Here is a 27,639-nt window from a genome sequence, read left to right on the forward strand (position 1 = left end):
CGTCACGGCTTGCTGTGATTGGTCCGCATCCCGGCAACATGGCCGCCATTAACCAATCACAAGCCGTGACGTCACTGGAGGCTGGACACGCGCGCTTTTTAAAAAGCGCGCATGTCCAGCCTCCCGTGACGTCACGGCTTGTGATTGGTCACGGCGCCATATTGCCGGGATGCGGACCAATCACAGCAAGCCGTGACGTAATTTCGTCACGGCTTGCTGTGATTGGTCCGAGTCCCGGCAACATGGCCGCCCTGACCAATCACAAGCCGGGATTTCACGTAACTAAGTAAAAGCGCGAATTTTAAACAAACAACGCTGCCGCTTACAATCGCCGAGGTCCCGGCTGCGTCGGAGAGGTGAGTATAGCGATATTTTTTATTTTCATTCTTTATTTTACACATTTATATGGTTCCCAGGGCCTGAAGGAGAGTTTCCTCTCCTTCAGACCCTGGGAACCATCAGGAATACCGTCCGATACATGAGTCCCATTGACTTGTATTGGTATCGGGTATCGGTATCGGATTGGATCCGATATTTTGCCGGTATCGGCCGATACTTTCCGATACCGATACTTTCAAGTATCGGACGGTATCGCTCAACACTAGTTATGACTAGGGTTGAGCGAAACGGGTCGATCATTTTCAAAAGTCGCCGACTTTTGGCTAAGTCGGCGTCTCATGAAACCCGATCCGACCCCTGTGCTTGTCGGCCATGCGGTACGCGACTTTCGCGCCAAAGTCGCGTTTCAATGACGCGAAAAGCGCCATTTCTCAGCCAATGAAGGTGAACGCAGAGTGTGGGCAGCGTGATGACATAGATCCTGGTCCCCACCATCTTAGAGAAGGGCATTGCAGTGATTGGCTTGCTGTCTGCGGCGTCACAGGGGCTATAAAGGGGCGTTCCCGCCGACCGCCATCTTACTGCTGCTGATCTGAGCTTAGGGACAGGTTGCTGCCGCTTCATCAGAAGCAGGGAGAGCGTTAGGCAGGGTCCACTAACCACCAAACCGCTTGTGCTGCAGCGATTTCCACTGTCCAACACCACCTTCGGTGTGCAGGAACAGTGGAAGCTATTTTTTTTTTTTTTTCCCCTCAGCGCTGTAGCTCATTGGGCTGCCCTAGAAGGCTCCGTGATAGCTGTATTGCTGTGTGTACGCCACTGTGGAAACCAACTGCTTTTTTCAAAGCACATATCCTCTTGTTCCTTCCTTTCTGCACAGCTATCTTTTTTGTTTGTCCACACTTTTTATTTAATTTGTGCATCAGTCCACTCCTATTGCTGCCTGCCATACCTGGCTTACATTACTGCAGGGAGATAGTAATTGTAGGACAGTTTTTTTTTTTTTTTTGTTTTTTTTTTGTGGGAGATTAAGATTGGCATTTCTGCTACAGTGCCATCCCTGTGTGTGCCATCTCTCACTGAGTGGGCCATAGAAAGCCTATTTATTTTTTCCGTGATTTGTGTTCTAAAATCTACCTCAACACAGAAACACTACATCAATCAGTGGGAGAAAAATATTGGCCTCAGTCAGGGCTTGTGTGCCACTGCTGTGTGTGCGCTATCTCTCATTCAGTGGGCTATAGCAAGCCTATATTTTTTTTTTTTTTTTTTTTTTAATATTATTTGGTTTCAAAAGTCTCCCTGAAAAAAAAAAAAAACCTAAAAAAACAGTGGGAGAGTAATATTGCCCTTTCAGCTTGTGTGCCAGTCTTGACTCCTGGGTGTGCCACCTCTCTCCCTCTCATTCAGTGGGCCATAGAAAGCCTATTTATTTTTTTTTTTAAATATTATTGGGTTTCTAAAGTCTCCCTGAAAAAAACAAAAAATACATAAAAAAACAGTGGGAGAGTAATATTGCCCTTTCAGCTTGTGTGCCAGTCTTGACTCCTGGGTGTGCCACCTCTCTCCCTTTCATTCAGTGGGCCATAGAAAGCCTATTTTTTTTTTTTTTAAATATTATTGGGTTTCTAAAGTCTCCCTGAAAAAACAAAAAATACATAAAAAAACAGTGGGAGAGTAATATTGCCCTTTCAGCTTGTGTGCCAGTCTTGACTCCTGGGTGTGCCACCTCTCTCCCTTTCATTCAGTGGGCCATAGAAAGCCTATTTTTTTTTTTTTAATATTATTTGGTTTCTAATTCTCCCTGAAAAAAAAAAAAAAACCTAAAAAAACAGTGGGAGAGTAATATTGCCCTTTCAGCTTGTGTGCCAGTCTTGACTCCTGGGTGTGCCACCTCTCTCCCTCTCATTCAGTGGGCCATAGAAAGCCTATTTATTTTTTTTTTTAAATATTATTGGGTTTCTAAAGTCTCCCTGAAAAAACAAAAAATACATAAAAAAACAGTGGGAGAGTAATATTGCCCTTTCAGCTTGTGTGCCAGTCTTGACTCCTGGGTGTGCCACCTCTCTCCCTTTCATTCAGTGGGCCATAGAAAGCCTATTTATTTTTTCCGTGATTTGTGTTCTAAATTCTACCTCAACACAAAAACACTACATCAATCAGTGGGAGAAAAATATTGGCCTCAGTAAGGGCTTGTGTGCCACTGCTGTGTGTGCTATCTCTCATTCAGTGGGCTATAGCAAGCCTATTTTTTTTTTTTTTTTTTTTTTTTTAATATTATTTGGTTTCTAAAGTCTCCCTGAAAAAAAAAAAAAACCTAAAAAAACAGTGGGAGAGTAATATTGCCCTTTCAGCTTGTGTGCCAGTCTTGACTCCTGGGTGTGCCACCTCTCTCCCTCTCATTCAGTGGGCCATAGAAAGCCTATTTATTTTTTTTTTTAAATATTATTGGGTTTCTAAAGTCTCCCTGAAAAAACAAAAAATACATAAAAAAACAGTGGGAGAGTAATATTGCCCTTTCAGCTTGTGTGCCAGTCTTGACTCCTGGGTGTGCCACCTCTCTCCCTTTCATTCAGTGGGCCATAGAAAGCCTATTTTTTTTTTTTTTAATATTATTTGGTTTCTAATTCTCCCTGAAAAAAAAAAAAAAACCTAAAAAAACAGTGGGAGAGTAATATTGCCCTTTCAGCTTGTGTGCCAGTCTTGACTCCTGGGTGTGCCACCTCTCTCCCTCTCATTCAGTGGGCCATAGAAAGCCTATTTATTTTTTTTTTTAAATATTATTGGGTTTCTAAAGTCTCCCTGAAAAAACAAAAAATACATAAAAAAACAGTGGGAGAGTAATATTGCCCTTTCAGCTTGTGTGCCAGTCTTGACTCCTGGGTGTGCCACCTCTCTCCCTTTCATTCAGTGGGCCATAGAAAGCCTATTTTTTTTTTTTTTAATATTATTTGGTTTCTAATTCTCCCTGAAAAAAAAAAAAAAAACATAAAAAACAGTGGGAGAGTAATATTGCCCTTTCAGCTTGTGCGCCAGTCTTGACTCCTGGTTGTGCCACCTCTCTCCCTTTCATTCAGTGGGCCATAGAAAGCCTTTTTTTTTTTTTTTTTTAATATTATTTGGTTTCTAAAGTCTCCCTGAGAAAAAAAAATAAATAAATTAGGTGGGAGATTAATATTGACATTAGTGCTTGAGTGACAGTCCTGCGTGTGTGTCATCTCTGTGATTTTGTGCCACAGAAAACAGAGTGTGTAACATTGTGCCTGATTTTCCTTGTGGTCTCACCAACCTGTTAAGGGATATTGAAATCATACTGAAGTTATAGCTCACCGTGTAAGTTGTTTGATAGCAACAAATAAAGTTACTTTGGTTAAGATTTTAAAACAATGAGGAAGTCTGGTGCAAGAGGTCGTCGTGGGCGTTCATTGTCAGCTGGTAATGATGGTAGTGGTAGTGGAGCATCAGGTGGTCGTGGGGATAAAAATATTCCACCTAAGTCTGGAGCTGTGGAGCCAGTTTCGTCGTCAGGCTACACAAGGCCTCGAACGCTCTCTTTTCTGGGAGTAGGAAAACCGCTTTTAAAGGCGGAGCAGCAACAGCAAGTTTTGGCTTACATTGCAGACTCAGCCTCTAGCTCTTTTGCCTCCTCTTCCGAAACTGGTAAATGTAAAAGCAGCGCGTCGCTTGTGGATGTTCACGGTCAGGGACAAGTCGCTTCCTTGTCCTCCTCAGCAAAAACTACAACAAGAGAGAAGGATGCAGCAGGCGACACAACGGGTCACTCCATGGAGCTCTTTACACATACCGTCCCTGGCTTAGAAAGTGAAACATTTAACAGGCCATGCCCATTACAAGTATATTCTGACATGGAGTGCACTGATGCACAGCCACAGCCAGAGTACTATGCTGCTCCTTTGACTCAGACCACCACATTGCCCTCTCAGGGTACAGATCCACAATCAGACCCTGATGAGACTATGTTGCCCCGCCACGAACGCTATACCACCGACCGACACAGTGACACAGACGAAGTTGCACACGAGCTCGAAGAGGAGGTAATAGATGACCCAGTTATTGACCCCGATTGGCAGCCATTGGGGGAACAGGGTGCAGGCGGCAGTAGTTCAGAAGCGGAGGTGGAGGAGGGGCCGCAGCAGGCATCAACATCGCAACAGGTTCCATCTGCCGGGCCCGTATCTGGACCAAAACGCGTGTCAAAGCCAAAACCTGTTGGAGCACAGCGTTGCCATCCGGTTAAAGCTCAGTCTGCAATCCCTGAAAAGGGATCAGAGTCTAGGAAGAGTGCAGTCTGGCATTTTTTTAAACAACATCCAACTGATCAGCGCAAAGTCATCTGTCAAAAATGTTCAACTAGCTTAAGCAGAGGTCAGAATCTGAAAAGTCTAAATACTAGTTGCATGCATAGACACTTAACCACCATGCATTCTCAAGCCTGGACTAACTACCAAACGTCCCTCAAGGTTGTAGCACCCTCGGCCAATGAAGCTAGTCAGCAACGCAACATCCCTTCCGTCACTGTAAGGCCACCATTTTCCGCACCACCGGCAGTATCTGTGCAGGTTTCTTTGCCAGCCAAAAGCAGTCAGGGTCAGGGAATCACCAGTTTTGTAGGAGGAAATATTGCATGTAGGGCACCGGCGGAAACAATACCGTCTCCAACCGTCTCTCAGTCTGCCATGTCCACCGGCACACCCGAAAGTTCCACGATCTACAGCTCTCCAGTCCAGCTCACCCTACATGAGACTCTGGTTAGAAAAAGGAAGTACTTATCCTCGCATCCGCGTACACAGGGTTTTAACGCCCACATAGCTAGACTAATCTCGTTAGAGATGATGCCCTACCGGTTAGTTGAAAGCGAAGCTTTCAAAGCCCTGATGGAGTACGCTGAACCACGATACGAGCTACCCAGTCGACACTTTTTTTCCAGAAAAGCCATCCCAGCCCTGCACCAGCATGTTAAACAGCGCATCGTCCATGCACTCAGGCAATCTGTGAGTACAAAGGTGCACCTGACTACAGATGCATGGACCAGTAGGCATGGCCAGGGACGTTATGTGTCCATCACGGCACACTGGGTGAATGTGGTGGATGCAGGGTCCACAGGCGACATCAATTTAGGGACAGTTGTGCCTAGCCCACGGTCTAGGAAACAGTTGGCTGTAGGCGTTCGCACCCCCTCCTCCTCCTCCTCGTCCTCCTGCAGAAGCTACAGCTCTTCCACAGAACGCAGTCGGCCAACCACTCCATCGGCAGATGACACTGTTGCACACCAGTTGTCCCATTATGGGCCAGCTACTGCCAAGCGTCAGCAGGCTGTATTGGCTATGAAGTGTTTGGGCGACAACAGACACACCGCGGAAGTTCTGTCCGAGTTCTTGCAACAAGAAACGCAGTCGTGGCTGGGCACAGTAGATCTTGAGGCAGGCAAGGTAGTGAGTGATAACGGAAGGAATTTCATGGCTGCCATCTCCCTTTCCCAACTGAAACACATTCCTTGCCTGGCTCACACCTTAAACCTGGTGGTGCAGTGCTTATTGAAAACTTATCCTGGGTTCTCCGACCTGCTCCTCAAAGTGCGTGCACTTTGCTCACATATCCGACGTTCGCCTGTACACGCCAGCCGTATGCAGACCTATCAGCGGTCTTTGAACCTTCCCCAGCATCGCCTAATCATAGACGTTGCAACAAGGTGGAACTCAACACTGCACATGCTTCAGAGACTGTGCGAACAGAGGCGTGCTGTTATTTATTTGTGGGAGGATACACGGGCAGGCAGTAGGATGGCAGACATGGAGTTGTCAGGTGTGCAGTGGTCGAAGATACAAGACATGTGTCAAGTCCTTCAGTGTTTTGAGGAATGCACACGGCTGGTTAGTGCAGACAACGCCGTAATAAGCATGAGCATCCCCCTAATGCGTCTGCTGATGCAAAGTTTGACGCACATAAAGGAGCAGGCGTCTGCACCAGAGGAAGAGGGAAGCCTTGATGACAGTCAGCCATTGTCTGGTCAGGGCAGTGTACAGGACGAGGTAGCGGGCGAAGAGGAGGTGGAGGACGAGGAGGATGATGGGGATGAGTATATTTTTAATGCGGAAACTTTCACGGGGGCACAGGAAATTGGTTGCGTGTCACGGCCGGGTTCTGGTTTTTTGAGGGACACAAGTGACGTAGATTTGCCTGCAACTGCCCCTCAACCAATCACAACCGGAGATTTGACAAGTGGAACTTTGGCCCACATGGCGGATTATGCCTTACGTATCCTACAAAGGGACACACGCATTACGAAAATGATGAACGATGACGATTACTGGTTGGCCTGCCTCCTTGATCCACGCTATAAAGGCAAATTGCAAAATATTATGCCACATGAGAACTTGGAACTAATATTAGCAACCAAACAATCAACTCTTGTTGACCGTTTGCTTCAGGCATTCCCAGCACACAGCGCACGTGATCGTTCTCACACGAGCTCCAGGGGGCAGCAGACTAGGAGTGTTAGGGGTGCACACATCAGAAGTGGCGTTGGACAGAGGGGTTTTCTGACCAGGTTGTGGAGTGATTTTGCTATGACCGCAGACAGGACAGGTACTGCTGCATCAATTGAAAGTGACAGGAGACAACATTTGTCCAGTATGGTTACTAACTATTTTTCATCCCTTATCGATGTTCTCCCTCAACCGTCATTCCCATTTGATTACTGGGCCTCCAAATTAGACACCTGGCCAGAATTGGCAGAATATGCATTGCAGGAGCTTGCTTGCCCGGCAGCAAGTGTCCTATCAGAAAGAGTATTCAGTGCTGCAGGGTCAATATTAACCGAAAAAAGGACTCGTCTGGCTACCCAAAATGTTGACGATCTAACATTCATTAAAATGAACCACAACTGGATTTCAAAATCTTTTGCCCCACCTTGCCCGGCCGACACCTAGCTTTCCTATGAAAAGCTCTTGCCTGTGAATTACTTTTCTAATGTCTAATTTGCTGCTGCAGATTGTACAGCATACGACATGTTTACACCTCCCTAAATGGCCAAACTCCCCACACGGGGCCGTGGTATCGCGACTTGGCGCAAGCACCCGTGAGACTGCTGTTTGTCTGAAGAGGTGGGTGTGCTCGCTTTTGGTTGACGGCATTGCTACTGGGTCCCTCATAGTACAATGTAGTGTCTCTGGCGGTGGTGGTGCGCACCCAACGTCAGACACACCGTTGTAACATGAGTGGCCCTGGGGCGGTCCCGCCGGCCTCAAGAGAGTTCCCCCCTACCCCAGCTCAAACTGGGCTCTACTACGTGCAAAATTATGTCGCACAGCTCCACCAATCTTTAGTCTATTCGCTGACATCATTCAATGTCTGGCACTGACAATACAAATTTGTAGACATCTATGATGCAACTTAAAGTAGTCTGTGTCTGTGTCCTATATTGGCACCATTAAATAGTTACTGCCAAATTACTATGTCAGAAACACAGCAGATGAGCCCACCCCTGTACCTAAGTATGCCATCTTTTTTTTTGTTTTGGTTGTTTTGCGAGACATTAACATCTATTTATATTTTGGGAGTACTGGGACAGACACTCCTTGCACTACTCCTCCACTCAGCACCAAGCTGCCTGCCCGTGTATCCATGTAACCGCTGTAAAACTGCCATGAGCCTATTGTTTGTTATTTTAGGCCTTTGATAGCCTGTCTGCGGTCCCTACTCCTCCACTGACCACCAAGCTGCCTGCCCGTGTATCCATGTAACCGCTGTAAAACTGCCATGAGCCTATTGTTTGTTATTTTAGGCCTTTGAAGCCTTTCTGCGCTCCCTCCTTCCACTAGTCCTCCACTGACCAGACCACTGCTGCCCGTGTACCCCTGGAACCAATTTTAAAGTGCCTACAGCCAGCCCATTTTATTGTGTTAGGCCTTCGAAGCCTGTCTGCGGTCCCTCCTTCCACTAGGCCTCCACTGACCAGACCACTGCTGCCCGTGTACCCCTGGAACCAATTTTAAAGTGCCTACAGCCAGCCCATTTTATTGTGTTAGGCCTTCGAAGCCTGTCTGCGGTCCATACTTCCACTAGTCCTCCACTGACCAGACCACTGCTGCCCGTGTACCCCTGGAACCAATTTTAAAGTGCCTACAGCCAGCCCATTTTATTGTGTTAGGCCTTCGAAGCCTGTCTGCGGTCCCTCCTTCCACTAGGCCTCCACTGACCAGACCACTGCTGCCCGTGTACCCCTGGAACCAATTTTAAAGTGCCTACAGCCAGCCCATTTTATTGTGTTAGGCCTTCGAAGCCTGTCTGCGGTCCATACTTCCACTAGGCCTCCACTGACCAGACCACTGCTGCCCGTGTACCCCTGGAACCAATTTTAAAGTGCCTACAGCCAGCCCATTTTATTGTGTTAGGCCTTCGAAGCCTGTCTGCGGTCCATACTTCCACTAGTCCTCCACTGACCAGACCACTGCTGCCCGTGTACCCCTGGAACCAATTTTAAAGTGCCTACAGTCAGCCCATTTTATTGTGTTAGGCCTTCGAAGCCTGTCTGCGGTCCATACTTCCACTAGGCCTCCACTGACCAGACCACTGCTGCCCGTGTACCCCTGGAACCAATTTTAAAGTGCCTACAGCCAGCCCATTTTATTGTGTTAGGCCTTCGAAGCCTGTCTGCGGTCCATACTTCCACTAGTCCTCCACTGACCAGACCACTGCTGCCCGTGTACCCCTGGAACCAATTTTAAAGTGCCTACAGCCAGCCCATTTTATTGTGTTAGGCCTTCGAAGCCTGTCTGCGGTCCCTCCTTCCACTAGGCCTCCACTGACCAGACCACTGCTGCCCGTGTACCCCTGGAACCAATTTTAAAGTGCCTACAGCCAGCCCATTTTATTGTGTTAGGCCTTCGAAGCCTGTCTGCGGTCCATACTTCCACTAGTCCTCCACTGACCAGACCACTGCTGCCCGTGTACCCCTGGAACCAATTTTAAAGTGCCTACAGCCAGCCCATTTTATTGTGTTAGGCCTTCGAAGCCTGTCTGCGGTCCCTCCTTCCACTAGGCCTCCACTGACCAGACCACTGCTGCCCGTGTACCCCTGGAACCAATTTTAAAGTGCCTACAGCCAGCCCATTTTATTGTGTTAGGCCTTCGAAGCCTGTCTGCGGTCCATACTTCCACTAGGCCTCCACTGACCAGACCACTGCTGCCCGTGTACCCCTGGAACCAATTTTAAAGTGCCTACAGCCAGCCCATTTTATTGTGTTAGGCCTTCGAAGCCTGTCTGCGGTCCATACTTCCACTAGTCCTCCACTGACCAGACCACTGCTGCCCGTGTACCCCTGGAACCAATTTTAAAGTGCCTACAGTCAGCCCATTTTATTGTGTTAGGCCTTCGAAGCCTGTCTGCGGTCCATACTTCCACTAGGCCTCCACTGACCAGACCACTGCTGCCCGTGTACCCCTGGAACCAATTTTAAAGTGCCTACAGCCAGCCCATTTTATTGTGTTAGGCCTTCGAAGCCTGTCTGCGGTCCATACTTCCACTAGTCCTCCACTGACCAGACCACTGCTGCCCGTGTACCCCTGGAACCAATTTTAAAGTGCCTACAGCCAGCCCATTTTATTGTGTTAGGCCTTCGAAGCCTGTCTGCGGTCCCTCCTTCCACTAGGCCTCCACTGACCAGACCACTGCTGCCCGTGTACCCCTGGAACCAATTTTAAAGTGCCTACAGCCAGCCCATTTTATTGTGTTAGGCCTTCGAAGCCTGTCTGCGGTCCATACTTCCACTAGGCCTCCACTGACCAGACCACTGCTGCCCGTGTACCCCTGGAACCAATTTTAAAGTGCCTACAGCCAGCCCATTTTATTGTGTTAGGCCTTCGAAGCCTGTCTGCGGTCCATACTTTAAATACTCCTCCACTCACCACCAAGCTGCCTGCCCGTGTATCCATGTAACCGCTGTAAAACTGCCATGAGCCTATTGTTTGTTATGTTAGGCCTTTGATAGCCTGTCTGCGGTCCTTACTTTAAATACTCCTCCACTCACCACCTAGCTGCCTGTGTATCCATGTAACCGATGTAAAACTGCCATGACTGCCTACTGTTTGTTATTTTAGGCCTTTGATAGCCTGTCTGCGGCCCCTACTTGCAATACTCCTCCACTGACCACAATGCTGCCTGGAGTGCCTGCCTGTGTATCCATGTAACCGATGTAAAACTGCCATGACTGCCTACTGTTTGTTATTTTAGGCCTTTGATAGCCTGTCTGCGGCCCCTACTTGCAATACTCCTCCACTGAGCACAATGCTGCCTGGAGTGCCTGCCTGTGTATCCATGTAACCGATGTAAAACTGCCATGACTGCCTACTGTTTGTTATTTTAGGCCTTTGATAGCCTGTCTGCAGCCCCTACTTGCAATACTCCTCCACTGACCACACCAATGCTGCCCGTGTACCCCTGGAACCTATTTAAAAGTTCATAGAGCCTAGTTATATATTTTATTTACTATTAATAAGGCCATGATGGACTACGCTGTACCACGCTACAAGCTAACCAGTCGACACTTCTTTTGCGAGAAAAGCCATCCCAACCCTCCACCAGCATGTAGAAGACCGCATTGTCCATGCACTCTGGCAATCTGTGAGTACAAAGGTGCACCTGACAACAGACGCATGGACCTGTAGGCATGGCCACGGAAGATTACGTGTCCATTACGGCGCAATGGGTTAATGTGGTGGATGCATGGTCCACAGGGGACAGCCTACTAAGTCTGTCTGCAGTCCCTAATTCAAATTGTCCTCCACTGTCTAAATCGGAACTTCCACCTTCTGGCTTTCGGCCTATAGTATCAGAAATTAAACTGCATTTGGCCTTCAACTTTGGTTAGGGCCTACTAACGGCTTCTGCCCCTCCCTGGTGTTGCCCTCAACTAAATAAAGCTGAGCTTCAACCTTCCGGCTCTCATTATGTGGTTTTAAAAAAAAAAATGGTGGTTAGGGCCTACTAACGGCTTCTGCCCCTCCCTGGTGTTGTCCTCAACTAAATAAAGCTGAGCTTCAACCTTCCGGCTCTCATTATGTGGTTTAAAAAAAAAAAATGGTGGTTAGGGCCTACTAACGGCTTCTGCCCCTCCCTGGTGTTGTCCTCAACTAAATAAAGCTGAGCTTCAACCTTCCGGCTCTCATTAAGTGGTTTTAAAAAAAAAAAAAATGGTGGTTAGGGCCTACTAACGGCTTCTGCCCCTCCCTGGTGTTGTCCTCAACTAAATAAAGCTGAGCTTCAACCTTCCGGCTCTCATTAAGTGGTTTTAAAAAAAAAAAAAATGGTGGTTAGGGCCTACTAACGGCTTCTGCCCCTCCCTGGTGTTGTCCTCAACTAAATAAAGCTGAGCTTCAACCTTCCGGCTCTCATTATGTGGTTTTAAAAAAAAAAATGGTGGTTAGGGCCTACTAACGGCTTCTGCCCCTCCCTGGTGTTGTCCTCAACTAAATAAAGCTGAGCTTCAACCTTCCGGCTCTCATTAAGTGGTTTTTAAAAAAAAATGGTGGTTAGGGCCTACTAACGGCTTCTGCCCCTCCCTGGTGTTGTCCTCAACTAAATAAAGCTGAGCTTCAACCTTCCGGCTCTCATTAAGTGGTTTTAAAAAAAAAAAAATTGGTGGTTAGGGCCTACTAACGGCTTCTGCCCCTCCCTGGTGTTGTCCTCAACTAAATAAAGCTGAGCTTCAACCTTCCGGCTCTCATTATGTGGTTTAAAAAAAAAAAATGGTGGTTAGGGCCTACTAACGGCTTCTGCCCCTCCCTGGTGTTGTCCTCAACTAAATAAAGCTGAGCTTCAACCTTCCGGCTCTCATTAAGTGGTTTTAAAAAAAAAATGGTGGTTAGGGCCTACTAACGGCTTCTGCCCCTCCCTGGTGTTGTCCTCAACTAAATAAAGCTGAGCTTCAACCTTCCGGCTCTCATTAAGTGGTTTTAAAAAAAAAATGGTGGTTAGGGCCTACTAACGGCTTCTGCCCCTCCCTGGTGTTGTCCTCAACTAAATAAAGCTGAGCTTCAACCTTCCGGCTCTCATTATGTGGTTTTAAAAAAAAAAAAAATGGTGGTTAGGGCCTACTAACGGCTTCTGCCCCTCCCTGGTGTTGTCCTCAACTAAATAAAGCTGAGCTTCAACCTTCCGGCTCTCATTATGTGGTTTTAAAAAAAAAAAAAATGGTGGTTAGGGCCTACTAACGGCTTCTGCCCCTCCCTGGTGTTGTCCTCAACTAAATAAAGCTGAGCTTCAACCTTCCGGCTCTCATTAAGTGGTTTTAAAAAAAAAATGGTGGTTAGGGCCTACTAACGGCTTCTGCCCCTCCCTGGTGTTGTCCTCAACTAAATAAAGCTGAGCTTCAACCTTCCGGCTCTCATTAAGTGGTTTTAAAAAAAAAAAAAATGGTGGTTAGGGCCTACTAACGGCTTCTGCCCCTCCCTGGTGTTGCCCTCAACTAAATAAAGCTGAGCTTCAACCTTCTGCTCCAAATTACCATTTTAAAAAATGCAATAGGCTTTTCCGGCCTACTAAAGGTGTCTGCCCCTCCCTGGTGTTGTCCTCAACTGAACAAAGCTGAGCTTCCACATTCTGGCTTTCGCCCTATACTATCAGATATTAAACTGCATTTGGCCTACTAGTGTGGTTAGGCCCTTGAAACAGTGTCTGCTGCTCTTGGGTTTGCTACTCCACTGAACAAAGCAATGCCGCCTGTTTAGTCCTGTTACCAATTTTGAACTGCATGTAGCCTACTTTATTCTTTGGCCCTATATCTGTTTCCTCCTCATCCTGCCCATTGCCCAGCCACTGCTAAATGAGTCTGCTGGTACATTGACCTAGACCACTACATTCCCCTTGTACTCTACACAGCCAGAATCTGTCCCTGCTGAAAGTAAGGTTCCCCTTCCCGCATGTTATACCACCTTACACAGGGACAAAGAGGAAGGTGCAGATGAAAGTGCAGGTTCCTTCATCAGGTGGGGGGGCATACTCGTTGGCGACGTCACTGGCACAGGGCCCCTCAGAGTACGCAAAAGTGTCGCTGCTGGTGGGAGGCGCCCCCGCCATGCAAACACACCGCCGTACTTTGAGGGGCCCTGTGCCAGTGGCAATGCGAACGAGTGGGCCCCCCCTGCTTGCTCAGGATCACAGCACTTGCAACTTTTAAATACTTACCTTTCCCTGCAACACCGCCGTGACGTAGTCCGCATTTCCTGGGCCCACGAAAAACTTGAGCCAGCCCTACTCCCCCCACAACTTTCCCCCAATTCCCTATGCCCAACTATTATTATACAGTTAATTAAGATTGGCAAGCTTCAGAAACAAGAATGGATGTTTTTGGCATTAAAATGGGCACTGTAGGTGTTTTCCTGGCCTCCACTCACTGCCGACTATGCTTCCCCATTGACTTGCATTGGGTTTCGTGTTTCGGTCGATCCCCGACTTTTAGCGATAATCGGCCGACTGCACTCGACTCGACTCTGGACAAAATCGGGTTTCCCAAAACCCTACTCGATCTTAAAAAAATGAAAGTCGCTCAACCCTAGTTATGACCCATCTGGATTAAATGAGCTGGGATGGGTAACATGAGTCTTTTGCATCTGATGGTCGACTTATGCTGAGAGATGCGGTCTCGGATATGTTGGGTAGTTTCTCCGACATATCCGAGACCACAGGGACATTTTATAAAGTAAACCACATAAGATGAGTCACACGTAAAATAACCATCAATTGAAAAAGTTTTACCCGAACGTGGATGAGAGAAGGTGTTACCTTTAGAAATATTGGAACACTGCAAACAATGCAGACATGGAAACGTACCACGCCTCTGTGTTACCAATGTCCTCTGGGTTAATACCTTGCTGGAACCAATGTCTGCTCGAACTAGCATATTCTTAATGTTAGAGGGTCTCTTATAACACATCATGGGTAATGTGCTGAATTCCGGAACATCTGGATATGATTGACTAAGGACATGCCAATATTTGTAAATACAGTTCTTTATAATCTGGGCATAAGGATGGTACGTATTCACAAAAGGAATCCTACATTTTTTCTCAATCCTAGTGATAGGAGCAGTATCAATATTTGACAAAATATCATTCGGATATCCCCATTGTTGAAATTTATGTGCCATCTCATCCATACGTATAGATCGCTTTGAAATATCCGATACTTTTCGTGTGACTCTCTTAAATTGAGATTTGGGTAAGGATCTTTTAACATGTTTAGGATGACAACTGGTGTAAAATAGCAGACTATTTTTATCCGTTGGTTTAGTATATAATGTCAATGTCTAAGGTGCCATTTTTCCCAAAACCAATCAATGTGTCCAGAAAATTAATCTCACCAGTACTTTTCTGTAAAGAAAAAGTAAGACCAGGAAGACATAAATCTCATTAAAAAAACTAACAAAAGAGACTCATGACCATTCCAAATCAAAAAAATATCGTCAATGTATCTTTTCCATAGGAGTGCATGTGCCTGAAACAAAGGATTGGTGTAGACATACATTTCTTCAAATACTGACATGAAAATATTGGCATAGGGGGGTGCCATATTGGACCCCATGGCTGTACCAGTTTTCTGTATATAGAATTGTTCAGAAAAAAATTCCGATGTAAAATGAGATGAAGGATCCTCAGGCAGAAGTGCACCTGTGAAATTGAAAAAGTAGTATGCTTGAGTAGAAATTGTTGCACTGCAGCAGTACCTTGATCATGAGCTATGCAGGTGTAAAGGCTGTTTACGTCTAAAGTTACTAGAAAACATCCTGAGGGGACAGGACCGATTGATTTTAATTTAGTCAAGAAATCAGATGTATCTTTCAGATAAGAAGTAATACATGGCAATAAAGGAGTTAGAATGCGGTCTAAAGTTATTGCAAGGGGTGATAAAATAGAGTTCGTTGACGCCACTATAGGCCAACCTGGTGGGTTCCAAAGGTTCTTATGCACCTTCGGAAGAACATAAAAAACGGGAGTAATAGGATATTGGTTAATAAGAAATTCACCCAATTTTTTATCGATAGTGCCATTCGTGGTGAAATGGTCAACGACCTCACGTATTTCCTTCGCTATCAAGTGTAGGATCTCTCTCAATTTTCTCATATGTAATTTCATCAGACAAGAGAGACTGAACTATAGAGACATAATGTGTCTTGTCTAACACCACAATTGAACCCCCTTTGTCTGCTGACTTTAAAAGAAAATAAACAAATCGTAATAATGTCTTTTAGTTGCTTCCTGCTCGTCTCTAGATAAAATTACGCTGTACCCGTAAAGTGCCCCTATGGATATGTTGAAGATTATTCACTATATCCTTCTGAACCAAAGCAATATAGGTTTCCACGGGGTGATAAAATCGTGGCGGACTGAAGCTACTAGGTATATGAAGATTCAAGTCTTTAAGTACAAACTGAGCATCTGGTGGTATAAAACCAGATCCTTAACAGACATGGGGGTCATCCACAAGGATAAAAAGGAGTGGAGGTGTGGGCCCTCATACTGGTCTCTTGCGGCCGAGCCGAATAGCGGGGTGGCGGTCCTTTTTAAGACCGCTGAGGTGGAATGCCGACGGGTTATTGAGATAGAAATGGGGAGGTGCCTGGTCTTAGACATCTTCATGAGGGGACAGGAGCTTCGGCTCATAAACATCTATGGCCCACAATCTAAGTGGGACCGTAAATGTCTCTTCATGAAGATCAAGCCCTTTCTTTTTACGAGCCGGCAGGTGGTCTTCGGTGGGGATTTCAACACCATTACGAGATCCCGTGATAGGGGGGGTCCCGGAGGCCGCCTGGCTTATGATAGCATAGCCCTAAATAGTCTAGCTAGTGAAGCTCGCCTGGTGGATGTCCACATTCGGCACACCCCAGGTCACGGGGGTTTAACCTTTCATAGGGGTAGTAGTAGGTCTAGGATAGACAGGTTTTTTTTGAAGGAGGACGCCATCTTTTCCGCAGTGTCCGCCGTTGAGATGGAGTTCTCAGATCACTGTTTAATTTTCTTTTCTCTGAATGTTACAGAGACCCCCCGGATGGGAAGAGGGCTGTGGAAGCTGAATTCATCCCTTCTGGAGGAAGCGGAGGTGAGACAATCTTTTGAGGCCTTTCTTCAGAGCCAGGTACCGCTTTTGGATCTCTGTAGTACTGAGTCTGAGTGGTGGGAGATCTTCAAGAAAAGGGTGGCGGGGTTCTTCCGTCAGCTCTCGAGCCTCAGGAGTCTGAACAGGCATCGCTTGTATCAAGACCTGAGGAAGAAACTCGAGCAGCTCGTCTCGACTGGAGGTGACCGAGAGGAAATCTCCAGAGTGAAGCCTTTACTCAAGGGGTGTCAGTATGATAGGCACGCATCTTTGGTTTTTGACAGGGACTTCGGGAAGTACCGCTCGCCCGACCCTTACAGAAACTGTAAGATGTCAGTGAATTGTAAGGTGGTGACAGGACTGATCGATAGTACGGGTTCCCTGAACAGATCCAAATAAGGGATCCTGGAAGTGGTCAGGTCCTTGAGAAAGAGGGATCTGGATCGAGATGGGATGTCGGCTTTGGCTACTTTCACACTAGCGTTTTTCTGCGGACGTCTAAAACCGTCGTTTTGGCAAAAAAACGCATCCTGCAAAATCTCCCGCAGGATGCGTTTTTTTTTCCCATAGACTTGTATTGGCGACGGATCGCGACGCATTGTCATGCGTTGTGTACGTCGTGCGACGGTTGCGTCGTAATTTGGCGACACGTCTGGAAAAAATGTTGATTGTAACGTTTTTTGTCTGCTGCAGAAAAACATGTCACGACGCATCCTGCGGCATACATCGTCGGCTATAATGGAAGCCTATGGGCGCAGGATGCGTCGGGACACGTCGTATGACGGAATGCAGCGCTGCAATACGTTTTTTTACACTGAGCATGCTCAGAAGCAGGATTTTGTAGCCAATTCACCAGACACCCCAAAATCTATATAAACCTGGCCTGGGCCTTCACCACCACATTTGCCAGCAAGACTCCAGCCACCAAGCATCCATCCAGCCAGCCAGCAAGCATCCATCCGGCAAGCATCCGAGGCCTGTTGTGTGTGTGCGTTATGCTTGCGCCTGTGTTGTGCATGCACCTGTGTGCTTTCGTGTGTGCCTGCTTCTGGGTAATTGCGGGTGCATGTGTCATTGCAACTGGTTGAGTGCACGTTCCTTTTTTTTTTTAAAAGTGTGAAGTATTTACCCAGTAGTGTGGTCTGTGCAGCATGTGTTTTCAGTGTGAGCGTGTATCTTGTGTGTGTGTTTGTTATTTTCCTGTCATTTTTTTTATTTTTTGGTGTTTTACTGTTGAAAATATTTCCAGTTGATGTACTTGTATTTAAAATAAAGAGCATTTTAGCTCCTATTGTGATGGTAAAAAAAAAAAAGAAACTAAAAAAGAATAAAATTTTTATTAAAAATGTCCGTAGTATCATTTCACAAAGGTCAATTTCAAAGTGGTGTATGTAAAAATGGCCACACATGCAATACTGTGTTGGTTCAAGGTTTATTTTTTACGATAAAAGGTAATCTTAAATTTTTAAAATGGAAATTTAGGTTATGTGCACACTCTGCGGCGTGCTCTGCGGGTTCTCCCGCAGCGGAATTGATAAATCTGCAGGGCAAAACCGCTGCGGTTATCCCTGCAGATTTATCGCGGTTTGTTTTGCGATTTCCGCTGCGGGATTACTCCTATACTATTGATGCTGCATATGCAGCAATATGCAGCATCAATAGTAATGTTAAAAATAATAAAAATTGGTTATATACTCACCCTCTGATGTCCGGATCTCCTCGGCGCTGCACGCGGCGCTCCGGTTCCAAAGATGCTGTGCCGAGAAGGACCTTCGTGACGTCACGGTCATGTGGGAAGCTGGGTACGAAGAGGGCCTCTTCACTTTGGAGGGGTCTCTCTTTTCAAGACGTACCCTAGGGATAAGACTGGTTTTGGGATAGGGAAAGATAAGGTGGTGTGGGGTGTTGATGGACAGTTATATAGGAATAGATAGGGACAGTTTAGGGATAGGTAGATAGTATTGTTAAGTTAGGTAGAGTAGGGAAAGGCAGGGGCAGGTAGGGATATTTAGGGTCAGCTTTTTGAGGGACCGTCTTAGTTGAGTAGGGACAGGGTGTTTGTGTTGGTGTTAGGGTCAGGGTCTCTTCAGACTCCTTTTCCTGGTGGTGGGCTGATGTGTGGCACACTTAGTTTTTTGTTTTGTTTCTGGTATAAAAAAGTTAATGGATATTGGGCTTGCAGGTGCTGAACTTGGGCCTTACAAGTTTGTTTATACTGATGTTATGTAGTTGTGATATTGTCGTGTTTTGTAAAAGTCTTGTAATGTAGGTTGATATTGTATGGTTTTGTTAAATTGCTGTATGTATATGTGTGTATTTCTTGTAATAATGTATATAGTTAGTATGATGTGGGGGGTATAGTTTAGGTTGGGAGGGGGGTGTGCTGGGTTGGGTTTTTCTTTACAAGGGCATATGGACCCAAAAATTATGGGCATGAAACTTTCTCATGGACCCAGGGGAAAGTGTGTTTTGGGTATGAACTTACATGGACCCGTGGTGAATATATTAAGGCATGAACTATAACATGGACCTGAAAATGTGGAGGGACAGGAAAAAAAAAAACAACTTAAAAAAGTGTGGTTTGCTGTGTTAAGTGTTAAGCCAGGCGGGCCTTTTCTTTTCTTTTGGGCAGTATGGGCCAGTTTTTCTTTTATATTTTTTTATATATAACATGATATAAGTGGGGGTATGAGTGAATATGTGTGAGTGTGTTTTGCTTTCGCTTTATTTTTGTTTAACATGTAGTAAAGTATGGAACTGTTCCTGCTGGGGGTTCCCTAAAACTGCAAAGTTTTAAATGGACTCTGGTCTTGTATGGTGAAGGACTTCCTTTGGTTGGATCTTAAAAAAATGCTGTTTTTTTTTTTTGGTTGTAGAGTATGTTTTGTACTGTTTGTTTTGTTGGTTTGTAATGTATGTTTTGTATTTTCATAATAAAAAAGCGTTCCAACCCCACCCAGGAAGAGGAAAAGGCGTGGCTGCTGGTCGTGTGGTGGCTGTGTGTTAGGCTGTGGACCATGTGCTACTGGGAAGGGAGATAATTTTTTCATCTGGGACTGTTTCTCTGCCCCCTTCCCATGGAGAGTGGACTGTTCCTGGGACTGAGCTCCGGGGCTGAGCCCCTGGCTTCCACCCCCCGGTCTAAGCCGGCTGGGGGTGGGAGGCCTCACATAACATCGGGAGGCCCAAAGTGTCATCTAGCCAGTCCCAGGAGCAATAAGCAATAACAGCAAGAACTCGGGCCGCAGGCCCCAGAAGACCGGGACCGCTAGGGCCGCGGCAGTTCCTCCTCCCGGAGGAGGAGAGGTGGCCAGCAGAGTTGCGGCATTGGGCCCCCTAATCTGGGGCTCTAAGGTGGCGGGGGAGCCAGTTACCAACTACGGCTCCTGGATACACGCGCACCTCTGTGAATACGAGGAGGCCGCCAAGCGGCTGAGGTTGATCCAGGAGGAGTTAAAGGGAGCCAGGGCAACAGCCAAGTGTCGGCTCCCTGCCTCAAAAAGAGCAGAGGTCTGCGCCACTGTGGCAAGGCTGAAGGGGTCCATAGTCTCCCTGGAACAGCGTAGAGCGGAGATCCTGGTGGGAAGCGGCCCCTTCGAGGAGAAGTTAAAGAACGATGACCGGTTTAGGGCCATGACCGGTGAGTCTCTTGAGGGGTCAGGAGACCCCCACCAGGTGGTGGAGGAGGAAGATGGCAGTCCATCTGCGCCATATCCACCTGAGGACCTGGTGAGTAAGAGTGCCCAGGTATCATATAGCGGGATAGCCCCGGAGCAAGTGGCCCTCCCGCCAGACTCCAGTAACTCAGAGGATGGTGGTGGTAATAGCAGTCAGGGGGGCTGCCTCATCCTGCAGCAAGTGCGGCAGATTGAGTCCCCAGTGTGGTTTGGCGAGCTGTTTTGGGGACGAAGTCTGCGAGAATGGGGCAACCGGGAGGGGGAAAAAAAAACGGAAGGCGGCGAAGGAGTCCGTGGTAGAGAAATATGTCTACGTCCCCCTTCCCGGGGCTCCCCTGTCCCATTGTGCGGAACCCGCTACCCACCCCGGCTCGGGCCCTGTTGTGGGTCCGCAGCAAAGGAGCGGGGAGAGGAAAGTCTGCCCGGATCGGGGTGCCATGCCTGGTGGTGGTAGCTCAGATTCGGGCAGTGATATGGAGTGCGGTGCCGGCAGTGCCGGTGGTGGTGTTAGTGATGGAGGTGCTTGGGCCAAGTCCCCTGTGGCAGGGGGGGCTGGCCAGGCACCTGTTGTGCAGGCAGCCGGGGCCGCATCTCCGGCGGCGAGAGCTGGGATGTCCGGGTCCCCCACATGCGGATCCGCTCAAAAGGCTGGATCTTTTTCGGGGGCCCGGGGACCAGGAAAGGGCGCGTGATGAAATATAGGACACAGTGCAAGGTGCTGGTCGCTCCCCTGGCGGTGTCCGTGGCTAGGTCGGGCGCCCCCGTGCGCAGAGCCAGCGATGGGTCTGTGCCGAGGGTCCCGCCGCCGCTGGACGCCGAGGGGGAGTGGCCTGTGCTGAGGGTGTCAGCGGTGGTGGCGGCTGATACGGGAGCTATGCCCCTTGGCGTCAGTACCGTAGGGGGCCCTGGCAGGACCAGATTTAAGAGGTGGGTGGCCCGGGGACCATTTTGGAGGGAGGCCCATTTTTCAAGGTGCTGCAATATGTAATGCAAAAAACACAAAAATAATTTACGCAGAGTAATTCAAGTAAAATCATTCATTTTTTACAATCCGGGCACTTTCCTTGATTTTTGTGCTGCAAAATCACTAATGATGTCACTAAATTCACGCAGTAGATCTGACCTTGTCAACCCTTGAAGTCCTGAAAGGGTGTTAAAGATTAAAATATGTACGTATGTATGTATATTGTAGAAATTTGGGCTGTCTATATCAAAGACTGCTACTGGGCTCTACTGTTTATGTCAGAGGCTTCTGCTGGGCTGTATATGTATGAGAGGCTTCTGCTGGGCTGTATATGTATGAGAGGCTTCTGCTGGGCTGTATATGTATGAGGGGCTTCTGCTGGGCTGTATATGTATGAGAGGCTTCTGCTGGGCTGTGTATATATATATATATATATATATATATATATTGTAGCGTGGCTAAAGGTTGGATAGTTGACGGGAGGTATGTATCACAGAGAAGGCTTGTCGCTGTGATGTAACCCAAAGTGTTTTCTGTAATGCACATAAAGCAATAAGGAAGTGTTTAAGTATATTTGGGTCCGGGTTACGGGTAGCTAGGAGAGATGGGAGGATCTGGCTACCCATATACCTCACCCCTGGGTAAGGGGCATAACCATGCCTATCTATACTAAAACAGGAGAAAAACGAGTCACATTAAGCCTGGATACAATCAAAATATCCTTTATTATAAGACTAATATCAATTCCATTTTAAAACAGATGTACAACATAGTGCATGAGTATAAGTAGATTCACTAGGTAGCTAAACAGTGATTACTATGGTGCAACCCTTAAACCGGGACACATAACAGGACATAGGTATTAAGAAAATAAAAAAATAGTACACAAGAGGATCCAATGCATACAAACAAAAGTAAAGGCCCACAATCAGCAGCACATGGCAGAGTAAAATGTCCTTGCACGGCTAAATTGCCACAATACATACCGCCATCATGTGCCACATAACTATGCCCATACTACTTGTGAAAACGTAGATAAATGTATTAGTTACCCATCTATAGTAGAGTGTCCTGAACTGGGTCCCGGTCCCGTACCCCAACGCGCGTTTCGCGTTTACGTGTGCCGCTTCCTCAGGGAAAGGAAGCGGCACACGTAAACGCGAAACGCGCGTTGGGGTACGGGACCGGGACCCAGTTCAGGACACTCTACTATAGATGGGTAACTAATACATTTATCTACGTTTTCACAAGTAGTATGGGCATAGTTATGTGGCACATGATGGCGGTATGTATTGTGGCAATTTAGCCGTGCAAGGACATTTTACTCTGCCATGTGCTGCTGATTGTGGGCCTTTACTTTTGTTTGTATGCATTGGATCCTCTTGTGTACTATTTTTTTATTTTCTTAATACCTATGTCCTGTTATGTGTCCCGGTTTAAGGGTTGCACCATAGTAATCACTGTTTAGCTACCTAGTGAATCTACTTATACTCATGCACTATGTTGTACATCTGTTTTAAAATGGAATTGATATTAGTCTTATAATAAAGGATATTTTGATTGTATCCAGGCTTAATGTGACTCGTTTTTCTCCTGTTTTAGTAAGCTTATGATCGAGTGGCTTTAAATATAAAAGAAATTTCTGACGCTTAATTTATGACCATGCCTATCTATGTTTGTTTCAGGACCTGTGGTGATGTCAGAACCACATGTCTAATCATGTGACAGGTGCCTGGGTGTGGTTTCAGGCTACATAATGGAGGTGTGTTTGGCACATGCTGGTGAGTGTTTGGAAGTCTGTCAGAGTGGACACACTTCCATGTGTCTTGGCTGGACACTGCAGAGTGGCCTGTGTGTTGGACGGTTCCAAGTGGGGACAGACGTCCTGGAAGCACACAGAGACCATATTTAGGCTGGAGAGCCTACGTGCTGGACATGGCACAGCCTGTATGCCTACAGGTCTGAGGGAGAGCGGAGCTCTACTATGGACACTGAGGACTTATCCGTCTGATGTACGGACTGTTTACCTTTGTGTTGCTGAGCTAAATGGTTTATGGAGCGAATAAACCTACATGAACGCTGAAGAGAATGTGCCTCCTGTTTCCTCCTATGCACCTGAGCGAGTGAATCCCTACAAAATATATATATATATATATATATATATATATATATATATAGCTTCTGCTGGGCTGTATATGTATGAGAGGCTTCTGCTGGGCTGTATATGTATGAGAGGCTTCTGCTGGGCTGTATATATATATATATATATATATATATATGGCTTCTGCTGGGCTGTATATGTATGAGAGGCTTCTGCTGGGCTGTATATGTATGAGAGGCTTCTGCTGGGCTGTATATGTATGAGAGGCTTCTGCTGGGCTGTATATGTATGAGAGGCTTCTGCTGGGCTGTATATATATGAGGGGCTTCTGTTGGGCTGTATATGTCAGAGGCTTCTGCTGGGCTCTATATGTCAGAGGCTTCTGCTGGGCTCTATATGTATGAGAGGCTTCTGCTGGGCTGTATATGTATGAGAGGCTTCTGCTGGGCTGTATGTGTATGAGGGGCTTCTGCTGGGTTGTATATGTATGAGAGGCTTCTGCTGGGCTGTATATGTATGAGGGGCTTCTGCTCAGCTGTATATATATATCAGAGGCTGTTTACCTGTATATATCAGAGGCTGTTGCTGTGCTGCCTGTATATATGTATGAGAGGCTTCTGTTGGGCTGTATATGTATGAGAGGCTTCTGCTGGGCTGTATATGTATGAGAGGCTGCTGAGCTGTATATATCTACTATATAATTGTCTAAGGGTCACTTCCGTCTGTCTGTCCTTCTGTCTGTCTGTTGCGGTTATTCGTTCGCTGATTGGTCTCGGCAGCTGCCTGTCATGGCTGCCGCGACCAATCAGCGACGCGCACAGTCCGGAAGAAAATGGCCGCTCCTTACTCCCCGCACTCACTGCCCGGCGCCCGCATACACCCCTCCGCTCACCGCTCACACAGGGTTAATGCCGGCGGTAACAGACCGCGTTATGCCGCGGGTAACGCACTCCGTTACCGCTGCTATTAACCCTGTGTGACCACCTTTTTACTATTCATGCTGCCTATGCGGCATGAATAGTAAAACGATCAAATGTTAATAACAATAAAAAAAATAAAAAATCGTTATATACTCACTGTCCGTCGGCCCCTTAATCGACAACAGACCTGCCTGACGCTCCGGTGACCGCTCCATGCTGCGATCTCACGAGATGATGACGTAGCGGTCTCGCGAGACTGCTACGTCATCATCTCGCGAGACATTAATGCACTCCTGGGACTGGAGCGCGCGAGGAGTGTCGGTAAAGGCCTCGCGTCGGTAAAGGCCTCGCTTGGATCCAGGAGCTCCGCAAGATGAGTATAACTATTTTTTATTTTATTTCTTTTTTTTAACAGGGATATGATGCCCACATTGCTATATACTGCGTGGGCTGTGCAATATACTAAGTGGGCTGTGCAATATACTCCGTGCGCTGGGCAATATACTACATGGGCTGTGCAATATACTCTGTGCGCTGGGCAATATACTACATGGGCTGTGCAATATACTCCATGCGCTGGGCAATGTACTACATGGGCTATGCAATATACTCCGTGTGCTGGGCAATATACTCCGTGTGCTGGGCAATATACTACGTGGGCTGGGCAATATACTACGTGGCTGTGCTATATACTACATGCGCTGGGCAATATACTATGTGGCTGTGCTATATACTCCGTGCGCTGGGCAATATACTTCATGGGCTGTGCAATATACTCCGTGTGCTGGGCAATATACTACGTGGGCTGGGCAATATACTACGTGGCTGTGCTATATACTACGTGCGCTGGGCAATATACTATGTGGCTGTGCTATATACTCCGTGCGCTGGGCAATATACTTCATGGGCTGTGCAATATACTCCGTGCGCTGGGCAATATACTACGTGGCTGTGCAATGTACTGCGTGGGCTGTGCAATGTACTGCGTGGTCTGCGCAATGTACTGCGTGGGCTGCGCAATGTACTACGTGGCCTGTGTTATACACTACGCATACATATTCTAGAATACCCGATGCATTATTAGATGGTGGCCCAAATATATATATATATATATATATATATAAAAAAAAATTGGAACAGCACAATGCTCACCCATGGGTGCCAGGCCTCCTAGGTAAGACGGTCCATTCACACACGCGTGTGTAAAGCAGAGACATGCGCAGTAACAACAATAGGACGCCGAAACTAAGAGAGATGGCGTCCTCCATGTGAGTTCATGAATCCGGCAGGGTAAGGGACACTAATGAAAACAAAAATATATATGTATTATAAGAGATATGGGTAAAATATAGGAAAGTGGTAATAGTGAGATGAACATGGAGATAAATATCTGCACTAAAGCACCTCTGCACAATGCACTTTATGATGTACAAGAGAGCACATGGAGCAAGTTTTAATGATTATATTTATGCACGCTTAGTCAAAACACATGTATGGCTATCACATGATGTAAATGATTGGTGATTATATGTATAAAAGCACATGAAATGTTACCACCCACTGCTTGAGAAAGGCTCAGTGTGAGCCGAAACGTCGTATAGAGATGTGGGTCTGAATAAACGTCACAAGTTTATTTCATCTTTAAAAAGAACTGGAGTGCTGCCTCTTTTTCCCTGGTTTGGTATATATATATATATATATATATATATATATATATATATATATATATATATATATATATATATATATATATATATATATATATATATATGTATATGTATATATATATATATATGTATATATAGATGCTGCCGGGCTGTATATATCAGAGGCTGTTGATGTGCTGGCTGTATATAGAATAGAGGCTGAGGGGCTGTATAAAGTATACACAGCACTATACTGTAAACAGGTCCACACTATATACATACAGTATACAGACACACTGTAATGCAGGATATAGTGTGGACCTGTATATACAGTATGGTACTGTGTAGGACAGGAGCTGCAAGAAAAATACAGACAGACACACAGACAGAGATCATACTCACCCACTGTGAAGACTAAACCACTTCACCTCTGGATCTTCAGCGACTGAAGTCCTGCCCCGCTCCGCAGTGGAGAATCCTCTTCTTGCACCGACATTGTGGCTCCGCCTCCTTCCTCGAAGGTAGCTGAACAAACTCTCATCTGATCTAATCCGAGGGAGCGATCATATAGCTGAATAGGTAGCGCCTAGAAGCTTCTGTTGGGATCGGAGAAGGCTGCTGCTTGCCATAAGCTAAGCATTAGGTACAGGGAGGGCACTAAGGAAGTCTGGCTAGCCAGGTCAGTGGATGCTGACGCAGGTCAGGTGCCATGACTCTGCCGCTCTGCGCCAGCCACTGAGATGTAGGACCGTAGCCAGGTCCCTACACTTTCAATAGTTTCTCTTTTGTTAAATGTTCCTTATCATTAGAAATGGTTCACAGCAAAGAGACGTGTATTTTATATGTTTTGAGATATTTATCCCTATATTGGTGGGAGGCCCCCGCTTGGTGGGCGGCCCCGGGCCCTTTGGGCCCACCCCTAAATCCGTGCCTGGGCCCTGGGCGAACCCCGGGGTCTCCGGTGCTGGTGGGGTCGGGGGGCTTGGCCTCCCCAGCTGCGGCCCCAGTTGTCCCCTCCATGCCTGTGCCTGTGGCCCGTGAGGGGGACGTGGCTTCCCCTAGTGTTGCCCAGCACGCCGTGGTTGTGGCATGTGGGGGGGGCGTGCCCTGCTCGGCTGTTGTCCCGCCCGCTGTGGTTACGGCCGGCGGGGGGGCATAGCCTCGGTGGTCGCGGGTCCTCCCGCTGTGATCGCTGTCGGCGGTGGGGGCATGGCCTGTGCAGCTGTGGCCCCACCCGCTGGTGCTGTGGCTGGCGGAGGGGGCGTGGCCTCGCTGGGTCAGCCGGAAGTGGCTCCGCCCACTCTGAATGTATGCAGCAATGTGGAAAATAATCCAGTTACGGTGGTGAAAGCCGGCAAGGGGGTGCAGGGGTCCCCTGCCCACTTACCGACATCTGGTGGTGCGGGGGCTCCGGTGCTCCAGAAGAAGATGCAGGCGCCGGGTTCCTGTGTGGGGCAGGGTCCGGAGGCAGTGTCCGGCCCTGCTCCATGTGCTAAAGAGAAAGGGAAAAAAAAAACTGGTTCAGGAGGATCAGAGCTCAGGACGTGCTGCTGCTCCTGAGTCCGGGCAGGAAGTGCTATCTGGTCTGGGTTCAGAGACTCTTAAAGGGGCAGCGGTATTCCTGGGCAAAGCAAAGGGCAGTGCAACACAAGGCACTGTAAAACAGTCGGGGCCCCCAGCAGGTGGTAAAGCCAGTAGTAAACAAAATCATACTACTGATAAAGACGACACCTGCGTGAATGAGGGTATAAATGATGGTACGAATGATGGTATGGGTGGTGTGTTGTGTGATGGGGATGTGGAGGGGGGTGTGAATGGCGGAATAATTGATACGGTTGTTAGTCGTGTGGATGGCAGTGGTGTGGGTGTCAGTGTAGG

General features: G+C 47.2%; 1 long non-coding RNA gene across 1 annotated transcript in view; it reads right to left on the reverse strand.

The window, feature by feature from the left end:
* LOC143806297 (uncharacterized) overlaps window positions 1-27,226 on the reverse strand; it is an 84,565-nt gene extending 57,339 nt beyond the window's left edge. Inside the window, exon 1 of the long non-coding RNA XR_013221429.1 lies at window positions 27,149-27,226. This is a non-coding gene — a long non-coding RNA (uncharacterized LOC143806297). The remainder of the gene's footprint in view (window positions 1-27,148) is intronic.
* Window positions 27,227-27,639: the final 413 nt, after the last annotated feature.

The sequence above is a fragment of the Ranitomeya variabilis genome, chromosome 2, assembly GCF_051348905.1.
Source record: "Ranitomeya variabilis isolate aRanVar5 chromosome 2, aRanVar5.hap1, whole genome shotgun sequence".
In the NCBI taxonomy this organism is placed as follows: Eukaryota; Metazoa; Chordata; class Amphibia; order Anura; family Dendrobatidae; genus Ranitomeya; species Ranitomeya variabilis.